At 53.7% G+C, this 12,376-nt stretch overlaps 1 long non-coding RNA gene across 1 annotated transcript in view; it reads right to left on the bottom strand.

Moving 5' to 3' along the window:
• LOC136309104 (uncharacterized) overlaps positions 1 to 6,254 on the bottom strand; it is a 49,784-nt gene extending 43,530 nt beyond the window's left edge. The window contains exon 1 of the long non-coding RNA XR_010726226.1: positions 5,904 to 6,254. This is a non-coding gene — a long non-coding RNA (uncharacterized lncRNA). The remainder of the gene's footprint in view (positions 1 to 5,903) is intronic.
• Between the last annotated feature and the right edge of the window lie 6,122 nt (positions 6,255 to 12,376).

The following is a 12,376-nucleotide window of genomic DNA, read 5'->3' as shown; positions in this document are numbered from 1 at the left end:
TTTGGTTAGGACTTCTTTCAGAGTTTGGTTTATTTTTCTGACCTGTTCCTAACTCTGAGGCCTGTAAGCACAATGTAATTTCTTATTAATTTTGAGTGTCTTTCCGACTAGCTGTGAGACCTTAGATACAAAGTAGGCCTATTATTAGACCTAACATTAATAGGCAAGCTAAATGTGGGAATAATCTTCTTATACAGTAATTTTTTAAACAACTCTTACTATGGTCTTATTTCTAGTAGGAAAAGCTTCTACCTATCCTGAAAAGGTGTCAATAAAAACTAAGAGGTTCTTGTATTCCTGTGCCTGTGGCTTTACTTTAGTAAAAAATCTATTTCTAAAAGTTCACCTGGGAAAGTTCCTCTTTCCCTATTTCTTTTTATAATTTATCCACCTTGCTTAGTGTTTACTTGGATACACACTAAACAGTTGGACACTGCTGTTTTATAATAGATTTTAAGCCTGACAAAATAGTTTTTCTTAAATAATTCTAGTAGCTTTATTTGGCCTAGATAAGTAGCTTGACATAGCTGACTTAATAATTGCTCTGTCTAGGAGAGTAGGTACAAATGTCTCTTACCTAGTATTCCTAATAACCCTTCCTTATTCTTAGTTATCCCTTCATTGCTGGCACATTTTAAGTTTCCTAAAATCCCTCCCTGGTTTTCGGGCTACCTTCTTGGTAATAGCATCAGCCGCTCAGTTTTCTGGAGCTTCTCGGGAGCTCCTCCTCTCTGTTGGTGCCCTGGACAGTGGACGAAGGCCACTAAGCTACTATCTCAGGGGAGTAGGCTTCTGCATGGTTGGGGTGAGAGTCTGAGCCTCACCTTTGTTAGTTTTTAAGTCTTCTCCCGATGGCCCCTCTTCGACTGTGCCTGTGTTCAGTTGTTCCTGCCTTCAGGAATCTTACCTATCTTTGGCTAACCCGCCATCTTAGGGGCTAAACAGGGTGATGTGATCGAGGGAGGAGCAATGTCCCGTTTGAAGGGCTTAGCTTTATTTCCCTAGCAGTTCATGTTTCTATCCCTCAAAGGCTTGTTCCGAGGAAGTCTTCTAATTTTTGTAGTGCTTTTTTTTCTAATGTGTCGGAGTTGACTGTGACAGATAGGCTAAGTTGACTGTCCTAATATTTTCTGGTGCATCTGGGTCTAGAGGTGTATAGATTCTGTAAGCTTCCTGTAGTCTCTTTTTGAAAGCTGTGGGAGTCTCCTGAGGACCCTGAATAACTTCTGACACCTTATTGATGGGTTTCTTCGCAGTTCCTCTGATCCCGGCTAACAGAAACTGGTGAAAGTATTCAAAGCTTTCTATTATGCTGTGGTGTGAGGGTCCTACTTAGACTGGGCAACCGAAAACACCTTCTCGAGGTGGTCTTGGTTGTCTTCCTCAGACCTATTTATTCCTAAACATAGCCGCTTTTCTTTTCTTTTTTTTTTTCTGAAGTTGGAAATGGGGAGGCAGTCAGACAGACTCCCGCATGCGCCCGACCGGGATCCACCCAGCATGCTCACCAGGGGGCGATGCTCTGCCCATCTTGGGGCGTCGCTCTGCTGCAATCAAGAGCCATTCTAGCGCCTGAGGCAGAGGCCACAGAGCCACCCTCAGTGTCCGGCAAACTTTGCTCCAATGGAGAGAGAGAGGAAGGAGAGAGGAGGGGGTGGAGAAGCAGATGGGCGCTTCTCCTGTGTGCCCTGGCCGGAAATCGAACCTGGGACTCCTGCATGCCAGGCCGACGCTCTACCACTGAGCCAACCGGCCGTAGCAGCTTTCCTTGCCTTAGTTTTGATTCTTTCCCTCTCTCCTGCAGTGAACAAGGTAACTAGAAGCTGCTGGCATTCATCCCAAGTAGGTCAATTCTAACAGTCCTGTTCGGGCTTGAGGCTTGTCTGGGAAAGGGGGATTCTGAGTCTTCTAATTCTATAGGTCGCTTGAGGAAAAGGGGATGTAAACTAAGGCAGGTTGCTTCCCCTACGGCGAGGCATCAGCCGGCGGTGCTTCCCTCTAGGGGCTTAGAAAGGGCAGTATTCCTTAAGTCCCCCCTCGGGTTTGGCTCTAGGTGTGAGGCTGTGATTCCCTGGAGCCAAAGCAGAGGCGGTAGGAGGGGTAAATGCCCCTGGCTTACTGGGCTATTAAAACCTTTTGTCCTAATCACCTGGCGCAGCCCTTGGGTTAAGAATAAGGGTTCTTTATTAGAGCACACTACTGGGGGAATTGGTTAGGGTGCCTGGGATCCCCGGGGCCCCAGGAGAGGGGCAGGCGCCGGGAGCTTCGGGGGGAGCTGCGCCGGGAGCCGCGCCGGGAGCCTCGGGGGGAGCTGCGCCGGGAGCCGCGGGGGGAGCTGCGCCGGGAGCCGCGGGGGGAGCCTCGGGGGGAGCCGCGGGGGGAGCCGCGCCGGGAGCTTCGGGGGGAGCCGCGGGGGGAGCCGCGCCGGGAGCCGCGGGGGGAGCCTCGGGGGGAGCCGCGGGGGGAGCCGCGCCGGGAGCCTCGGGGGGAGCCGCGGGGGGAGCCTCGGGGGGAGCTGCGCCGGGAGCCGCGGGGGGAGCCTCGGGGGGAGCCGCGGGGGGAGCCGCGCCGGGAGCCGCGGGGGGAGCCTCGGGGGGAGCCTCGGGGGGAGCTGCGCCGGGAGCCGCGGGGGGAGCCTCGGGGGGAGCCGCGGGGGGAGCCGCGCCGGGAGCCGCGGGGGGAGCCGCGGGGGGAGCCGCGCCGGGAGCCGCGCCGGGAGCCGCGCCGGGAGCTTAGGGGGGAGCCGCGCCGGGAGCTGCGCCGGGAGCCGCGCCGGGAGCCGCGGGGGGAGCCGCGCCGGGAGCCTCGGGGGGAGCCGCGGGGGGAGCCGCGCCGGGAGCCGCGGGGGGAGCCTCGGGGGGAGCCGCGGGGGGAGCCGCGCCGGGAGCCTCGGGGGGAGCCGCGGGGGGAGCCTCGGGGGGAGCTGCGCCGGGAGCCGCGGGGGGAGCCTCGGGGGGAGCCGCGGGGGGAGCCGCGCCGGGAGCCGCGGGGGGAGCCTCGGGGGGAGCCTCGGGGGGAGCTGCGCCGGGAGCCGCGGGGGGAGCTGCGCCGGGAGCCGCGGGGGGAGCCGCGGGGGGAGCCTCGGGGGGAGCTGCGCCGGGAGCCGCGGGGGGAGCTGCGCCGGGAGCCGCGGGGGGAGCCGCGGGGGGAGCCTCGGGGGGAGCCGCGGGGGGAGCCGCGCCGGGAGCCTCGGGGGGAGCCGCGGGGGGAGCCTCGGGGGGAGCTGCGCCGGGAGCCGCGGGGGGAGCCTCGGGGGGAGCCGCGGGGGGAGCCGCGCCGGGAGCCGCGGGGGGAGCCTCGGGGGGAGCCTCGGGGGGAGCTGCGCCGGGAGCCGCGGGGGGAGCTGCGCCGGGAGCCGCGGGGGGAGCCGCGGGGGGAGCCTCGGGGGGAGCTGCGCCGGGAGCCGCGGGGGGAGCTGCGCCGGGAGCCGCGGGGGGAGCCGCGGGGGGAGCCTCGGGGGGAGCTGCGCCGGGAGCCGCGGGGGGAGCTGCGCCGGGAGCCGCGCCGGGACCTTCGGGGGGAGCTGCGCCGGGAGCCGCGCCGGGACCTTCGGGGGGAGCCGCGCCGGGAGCCTCGGGGGGAGCCGCGCCGGGAGCCGCCACGCGGCGCCGTTCCTCGGAGCGTAAGTAAGCACCGCGTGGGCCGTGTGCGCCCTGAATTCTGTGGAGGCAGCATTACCCTGGCTGCTGCTTTTATTTCTTGTGCCACTATTACTCATGCTTGGCTGCAGCCTGGCCGCGCTGCCCGCCCGCAGGTAGGTCCCCAGTGGTAATATTCTACATGGCCCGTGCCTTCTCCGGGTCTAGCAATTTTTGACTTGCCTAGTTTTCTCTAAAAGTTGGCTACTTTAATTTATGGAGAGTTTTTTAATGTGCACCCCCCCTTTTTTGGGGGGTGTTCTAACGCAGCTACCACTACCTGAGCTTGTTTTTCCTCTAAACTGTCTCTATTATCGTCAATTTTCGGAGCTACTACTAATAGTTGGGAAATTACTCTCTATGAAAAGTCTTCTAGTTATATAATTTACTAGAGGAGAAAGGGACATAAACAAGGAAAAGTTCTTCCTTTTCCTTCTTAGTCTGCCTTGTCCTCCTTAACAGTTTGTAAGATAGGGACCCTTGGCCCTGGCAGTTGGCTCAGTGGTAGAGTGTCGACCTGGCGTGCAGGAGTCCCGGGTTCGATTCCCGGCCAGGGCACACAGGAGAAGCACCCATCTGCTTCTCCACCCCTCCCCCTCTCCTTCCTCTCTGTCTCTCTCTTCCCCTCCCGCAGCTGAGGCTCCACTGGAGCAAGGTTTGCCAGGGCACTAAGGATGGCTCTGTGACCTCTGCCTCAGGCGCTGGAATGGCTCTGATTGTGACAGAGCGACGCCCCAGATGGGTAGAGCATCGCCCCCTGGTGAGCATGCCAGGTGGATCCCGGTTGGGCACATGTGGGAGTCTGTCTAACTGCCTCCCCATTTCCAACTTCGGAAAAATACAAAAAAAAAAAAAAAAAAAGACAGGGACCCTCTTTCTTGATTTGGAGGCTGTTGGTAGTGAAGTAGGATGACGGTCCCTGAGCGCACAGCCTTTCTTTAGGGAGGGTATTTTCTACGCGGGCCTCTACTGTTCTCTAGGGGAACTGGAACAGGTGGCTCTGGGGCTTAGTTACTTTATATAGCTCTGATATTTCTAGGATCTGATGAGCCCTGTTATGGCTACCTCACCCTAACTGTGGGCTGTTCTGATTCACAAAGAGTGTGAAGTTCCCCCGTTGGTCAGTCCCTGGAGCACTAAGGACAGGGGGCTGCTGGACACAATCTGTACTTTCTCCCTTGACTACTTAATTCCGTACTCGCCCTCGTCTCTAAAGGCTTCTCTGAAATGTCATAGGAGACACCCTCAGGGAGGCCTCTGAGGACTTGCCCTCTCCCGATTCTTAAGGTCTAGGGTCCCGTCCTGCGAAATTACAACCGTCCGACAAGAGGCAGGAATCAGTACACCAATAAAGGGCAAGGAGGAGCAGACAGATGAGAGCAGTACTCAGAACAAAGGATGTTTGAGTACAGAGGTGCCAAGCATCACGCAAGGGCAGAGAGGGGAGCCAAGACCAGAGGCCAGTCTCGTCTGGGAAAGGTCCAACAGACCTTGTAGCCAGAGGTCTGGGCTCCAAGGAAAGAGATCTGGAGGGTCCGCGGAGAGCGGCCCGACCTCAGAGATGCCACAAGAGATTTCTCTGAGGAACAAAGAGAGCCTACAGAGCAAACCATTTACCATTTACCGTTCCCCTTGGCTTGTGAACACAGTTCAACGGACAAGGGAAGCAGGTGCCCTGTGAGGAGCCTCCCAGGTGTGCGCCTGGCTGGGTCCCTTGCGGGAGCTTAGGCGCCTCTGAGCAATGGGTGGGTCGGTAGAAAGCCCCGACTAGCATCAGAGAGTGTCTGATACCACCCTCAGCCGGGTGGGCATCGCCACGGAACCGCAGGTTAGAGCCCACTCGGTCTCCGTAGTTATGCACTGTGGAGCCACAAACTGGAAACTCAGGTGCAGGCACCAGGGATCCCCACTCACACACCGATCACTCATGGTTGTAGGGACCGAATAATTACAGCATAAGCACTGCGATCTCAACAAGACAGGGACAAATAATAATCAGGCTTTGACAACCAAAGCCAGGAGAACAACCCTCTGTCAGTCTGAATTCCTCACCTAACTAGAACCCTTTCCTTGGGGCTCTGGCTGCCAGAACTCCTTCCTCCGAGCTCGGCACTTCAAACTCTCCTCCAACATGCTGGCCCTGGAGATCTCATTGCGTGAGTCTGATCGCGTCCGATCCTCAATCACAACAGTCCTTGACTAGTCCCATAAAACCAAGAGCTCTCAGCGGTAAAGCAAAGGAGTTTCCTCCTTTACATTTCTTACCTTCAGTGGTCAGCTTGTGTTCCTTGAGTTCTTTGCCAAATCTTGGACCGGGGGGTGTCTGCCAAAAAGTTGTCCGTGACCCACTGGATAGCTGTAGCCTTGGGGTGTCTCAGATGGCATCTCTCCTAGAGATCCAGCGGGTTTCAGGCAACCCCCCAGACAGGCTGGCCGGCCTGGGTGTCTCAACCCTGGGACACAGAGTGCTGGGCATCTCGTTGGAGCCTCCAAATGTTGTCAAGTGCCCGCGAGTTTAAGGAGACACCAGACCAGGATTGCAGGAAAATTTGAGAGGAGATTTATTCCAGACAATTCGACTGCTGGGGTTGAAGTCCCAAAAGTGCAGCCCCTAGAGACCAGAGCTTTGGGTTTTTATAAGCTCTAACCACAGCTGGTGAGCTGGTGCAGGAAGCTATTTCACAGAAGCACACACTAGGGGTTACCTATCATGGTAGTTCATCTCTATTTTGCAAGTCTTTTCACGCCTTTGCTAACAGTTCGTCGTGTGGTTTGTAGATTAGCTTTCAAGTTTGCAAAGAAACTATAAAATTTTCCAAGTGGGTGTTGCAGAGAGCATAGAAAACGCAAGAAATGACCTTTATTTCTGCGAACAGTCTTTACCATTTCCTGAACCTTGCCACAGTAGAGCCAAAATGACTGAGTTCTTCAGACTCCATTCTAACACACTCATTTCACATTCATTACTAACTGGTTAACTGAAGGCAGTGAGGATAGAAAGATGAAAAAGAAAAAAATAGCCCAGACCATCATCTGTGAAGCTCCTTGTCTAGGAGAGGAGAAAACAGCTTTGTCTCAGAGAAGATGTGCTTGGAAGTCCCCTCCTCTCTGTCCATGGGACCTTCCCATTTTCCAGAGGGGAGCATACTATATGTTTCCTCTTCTATATGGGGGGCCCAGTATCCCTGCAGCACTGATGATGGTGTCAGTCTCAGAAATACTGTCTTGCTCTGTCCTGCTGGGATGGGTTGGGATGGACATAATCAAACTCCCCTAAATGACTCATTCAAACTCACCAGGTGAGCCCCAATATTTACACTTAGAGTCCTGCCCTGGGGGTGGTAATTATGGGAGCATGGTCAAAGGTCTAGAAATGAAGTTTCCGGGGATAGATAGCTGTGCTTCCTGAATGGTCATGACATCCCTACATCCTTATTTGGGACAGAGGGTCCATGAGGAACTCCTTTCTCTGTGTGATTTTGAAACTTTTTTCCCCTCTTTTTTCTCAGGAAGTTCCTAATTCTATAGCTGAGAAAGAGACCTGCATTTCCAAGGTGGTGTGGGAGATGGCAGGTCTTTCTCTACAGTAGGAACTTGCAGACCCTTGATGGCCCAGACAGGGACAAAGCAACAGAGGGTCCCAGTGGCACACAAGGCCCCTCGACCAGAGGAGGAGTAGAGACTTGGCTGTGTCAGGAATTGGGAGGGGATGGCACAGACGACAGACTCGGGATTTGGACATGGCAAGTTCCGTGTCCATAACTGAGCTGTCTTCTCCCATCCCAGGACCACCCGCCTTGGGACGTCCTCACCAGGCAGATGCTCCTGTGTCTCAGGACAACCACCTCATTTCATAGCTAGTGTGGTTTCCAGCTGTTTTGTGTCCATGTATTTTTATTTGTGTCTATCTATTGACACTTAGACCTCCAATCATCTTTCTTGTATTTCCCCATAACTAACATGAGTCTCAGGATCCACCCTCACATCTTCACTATCCGGGGGCCCAGTGAGCCCGTGTTTAGGTCCCTCTCCATCACCCATACTCACATCCCTGAGTCTGTCCTCCAAGTCCCCATAGAGCTCAGCCTGGGATGTGACCGCTTGCTCCCCTTACAGGTGAAGTGCAAGAACTGCAGGGCCTTTGAGCACAAGGCCAACAGTGTCAGGTGTCCCATGAAGCATTGGGGTGGGGCCCAGCCCCTGGGCCCCAAAGAGATGAAGGAGAACCGCAAGCCATGGACCCCCTAGGACCTGCCAGGGAGATGGAGCAGAGACCCAGGTGAGCATGTGGAAGGGTGGGGCTGTACTCCTGGGGTGGGAGGACGACCTTGGAGCCCATGTATTTATTTCTGCACTGTCTGCATCACCACGTTCGGGCAAAGCCAGGGACATGGAGAGATTGGGGAAGCTGCCATGTCCTCCAGGGTCACACTTGGGTGGTCATTCTCATCCTGCAGGGCTCTGGGGGTGATGGGAGAGGGGGCAGAAGAGAGGGAGGCAGCATCTGGGAATCTGCAATGGCAGGTAAGGAGGCAACAGAGTCCAAATGGAAGTTCTTCATGAAAATCATGGAGGACTCCCAGGAGGAGGCAAGGGTCTGGGCTGTTATTTGAGAGTAAGGACCACGATAGAAAGATGCCAGTTGCCCCTAAGGGATGGGCCTTTGGAGGCATTGAGTGAGGACAGGCCAACACCTGCCCCCAGTCTGCTGGGGAGAGAAGTCCAGTCTGGCAAAGACCTGGGCCTCAGTCCCTGGATGACAGGGTCACAGGCTGACAATAAGCTTCTCTCCATTGTGAATGAGAAATGCAGGGACTCTCACTCACCTGTCATGTCCTGCAGGGACGAGGAGCAGCAGAGACAGGCTCTGGTCCAGAGGTTTCCCAGGAGATCCCCCGGGAGGCCTCATCACTCCTTCAAGGATCAGACAGAAACCTGTGATTACGTGAGGGTGAGTGTCCCCTTTCTCCGGTCTTTTTCCCCTTTGGGATCACTCTGACTTCCCACAATAATTTCCGTGTGAGGGGATGGTAACCTTCAGTGTGGACCCACATGGCTTCTACAGTGTAGTGTCCCTGTGTCATTGCTCTTGGTGGCTCTGAAGTTGTCTTGCACTTACCTGTGTGCCCCCAGCAGGCTGGGGCAGGTGTTGGCCTGTCCTCACTCAATGCCTCCAAAGGCCCATCTCTTAGGGGACACCTGGCATCTTCCCATCAGGGTTCTTACTCTCAAATCTCCTGCCCAGACTTGTAATACCTCAAAAGGCCTTCCAAACACCACGATTGTGTCTATTTTTTGGAAGGGGTGTTAAAGGGCGTGTCTTGCACAAACGTCATTAACAGGAGACATTTGTAAGAAGTTTTCTTGGTTTTTATATGATGTCAGAAAAGGTATCAAGGGGACTTTGTAACATAGTTGATACTGACCAGCACTGAGGTCAAGGATCTCATCGTCTTTCCATGGACTGCTGGGGCATATTTACTATCTATATCTTGTTTTAAGTTCTTAGGTTTTGCTTTGCATTTTTAAATTTTATTTTGTACTTGATGGTGCATGATCCTAATGTTTAATCTGTGTGCTGTATTCTCTGATAGCTTCTGAACAGGCCGACGCCTGTACACATGACATCAGTCTCACCAGTGGGTCACAGACCAGAAACCCGGACGTGACCACACAGACCATTCGGCATTCGGTGGCACACTGTTTAGGCCAGAACTCCAAACTCAGGGTCCAGACTCCTAGCAAGATAGATGCTCAGACCTCGACCCAGACCAGCCAGAACCCCCACAAGAAGCCCAGACTCAGCCCCTGCCTGTCCCCTAAGAAGCCCTCATTGGGACCAGATGTGAGGTTTCCCCAGACTGCCCATCCTCCTGCCTGTCCCCCTGGAGTTAGACCTGCAGGGAAACCTCAGGGACCCAGCCTGACACCTGCTCAGGGACAGCGCCCTGGCATGCCTCCCCGTAAGGGCCCTCTCCTCAGGACTGTCTCGGCCTGCCATGGGTCCCAGGTGACACCCAGTCCACTCGTTCCCGGCCAGCCCCTCCGCATGGTCTTCATGAGGTCAGACAGGGGCCTGTGGAGCTCCAGGTTCATAACAGCTCCCTCCATCCCTCCTGAGAAGCCAGCCCTTCCTGGTCACAGCCTGCCCGTCCCAGATGAGGCAGAGGGACCCTGTACCCAGGTCCCTCTGAGTGTCCTCTGTGAGGACCTTCAGGTGTCCTCTTCCTCTGAAGAGAGCAATGGCCTGTGAGACACCCCGGGACACAAAGACTTGTTCTCCAGGCTGAGTGACCTATAGGTGACTGTTGACCTTGGGAGGGGACGTCACCAGGAGCAGGTTCTGCTGGTGATCAGAGACTCCCCTGCAGGGCTGTGTGGACAGAGGGTGGAGACCCAGATCATGCCTGGGACAAACATGTGCAGTGACTGCATCTTTTTGTGTGTATATAAAATGTTCTGCTATGAACTTCTGTGTGTTATTCCAAGTAGAGATGTAACTGGGTTTTTTCTTTTCTTTTTTGTGTGTGAATATTTTCAAATGCTTATCTGAAGTTATAATTACTGAACTTTTGAATTATGTAGGTGAAGTGATTGTTCAAATGGTAGTTTTTATTTTTATGAACTATAGTTTTATATATAGAATTAGCATGTGAAAAGTTTTATAAAAAATTTAATCAATTGTATAGAAAAGTAGTCTACATGCAAAAGGAGCCCTTCAAACTCATGTGAACAGGCAGGTCTTTCTGGGTCGGCAGGAGGTGAGCCCTGCCTGTCTTGAGGACATGGGGAGTGGACCAGCAGGGGGACCCACATATAGTCACCCCACCAGTCCTGAGGGGACTCTCTGTGCTGCGTGACTTCAGTGGGAAGCAGGACAGGAGTCTGCTCATGACTTTGTACCTTTTGTTTATGAAATGTTATATTAAAGTTGTGTTTTACGGTTCTTTACAAGATTAATACAGTTCTGCCAAAAAGCTTAGTATATTTGGTTTTTATTCTTGAGCCTGTCTGGCCATTTTTAAAACAATGACACTGTTATGAATTCTATTAATATTGAAAGTAAAATAACAGTGGAGGTCAGGTTCAGGATCCCCTAAGTGAATGGTGAGGGAACTCCGTTGGCCCCTAAGGGTGTGGGTGGTGATCAGATCCCTAGGTTTGCTAGGAGATGTGTTATTGAAAAAAATATAAAAAAAGAAACAGGAGAAGAAGGAACAAAAAAAAAACTTGACAAAGGTTCCCTTCAGGACAGGCCATGGGACAGAATGGGTGGGAATGTGTCCGCAGCAGAGAAACCATGGATTTCAGAGCTCAGCCCTGTGATGAGAGACAGGACTCCTGACCACACCTGGTGGGGATCCCCCCAGACTGGGAAGGAGACACCAAAGCACCGTCACTCTCTCAACCCTCTGCCAGTGTCCCTCCTGTCTCTGTGCTTCCCAGTCCCTGGGACACACAGTCCACACCTTCCATGTCACTCACACAGTTACAGGGGTATCTAGGTGATGTCACCCACGGAGCTCCCACTCCAGATAGAACATGGGTGCAGCCGGTGTGAGTCCTCAGAGTGTAGCTGTGATTACATTTACCAGCTGTCTTCCAGGGTAAATGAAAGTGAACTCAGGACAAATGCGTGGCCCCTAGGAGAAGAAACTAAAGGGTTGGGGACACTGGAAGGAGAGGACCGGGCTGCTCTGTGGACCTGACCTCAGCGTCCCTCTGGCTTCACCGTCTCCTGCAGGGCTGGGCTCTGCTGAGCTCCCCGGACACTAGGATGTGAGCTAGCCTCATTTCCTTCAACTTCTACAAGTCACAGCAAAGCTTCTGTTGACCTTTAAAGTTGTGTCGATATTTTTTCACCCTCCCAGTTGGGTTTCTTTTTCATCCTTGCCTTGAATCTATTAGCAATTTTAACTGCTCATGTTAGATCCAGATCTGTGCTGCCCGACACCATGACCACCAGTTTCCCGGGACCCTCAGGGGCTCCGTGCGCACCAGGGACACAGAGCAGGGGAAACACCAGCACGAGATCAGAGTGTCAGGAGATTCTCACAAACCATCTCCTAGGGGGGTCATTCAGTGTAAAATCATTAGAAACCCTTTGCTCATGAACAACAAGGTGCTGTCCTGAAGACTCATATTGTACAAACACACTCAGGGTTAGCAAGGGAAGTCCTTCAGAGATCACACTGCGTAGTAAACATAAGATTTTCCCTCTGAGTTGGGAAAATAAAAGCAGAGAAAAATTCAGTTACATTTCCTATCAGAAATTTTGAGTGTGTGTGTGTGAAAGTTCATGAATGAATCTTTTTAACATAGAACTCTGCAAATAATTGAGACTTCGAAAAAACACTTGTGTATAAATATGTGGCATAAATTGTAGGAGAGTAAAGTGAGCTGGCTATATGCACAGAATTCTCTAAGAAATTTAACCTTGTAAATATAACAATACTTGCAGATGTTTGAACAATAAAACCTGTGCTGAAGCTGAGTGTGGTGCCCGGTGTCCCTGCGTGGTTCAGAGCACACATTCAGGCCTGTGCCCGGGGCCCGTGGGCAGAGACCCAGACCCCAGGTGCTCACAGCCCTTCCTCCACCAGCTCTTTCTACAGAGCCCACCTCCCTCATCCATTTCCCTCCAGTGCTCCTGTCTCCCTGTCAGCCCTGGTGGGGACACAGCTGTGACCTTCATCCCCAGGTGCTGGCTGTCTCAGAGTGCGTGTCCCTGCTTCTGC

Source organism: Saccopteryx bilineata, chromosome 6 (genome assembly GCF_036850765.1).
Source record: "Saccopteryx bilineata isolate mSacBil1 chromosome 6, mSacBil1_pri_phased_curated, whole genome shotgun sequence".
In the NCBI taxonomy this organism is placed as follows: Eukaryota; Metazoa; Chordata; class Mammalia; order Chiroptera; family Emballonuridae; genus Saccopteryx; species Saccopteryx bilineata.
Note: the sequence above shows the minus strand (reverse complement) of the source record. Positions and strands in the feature narration are given on the sequence as shown.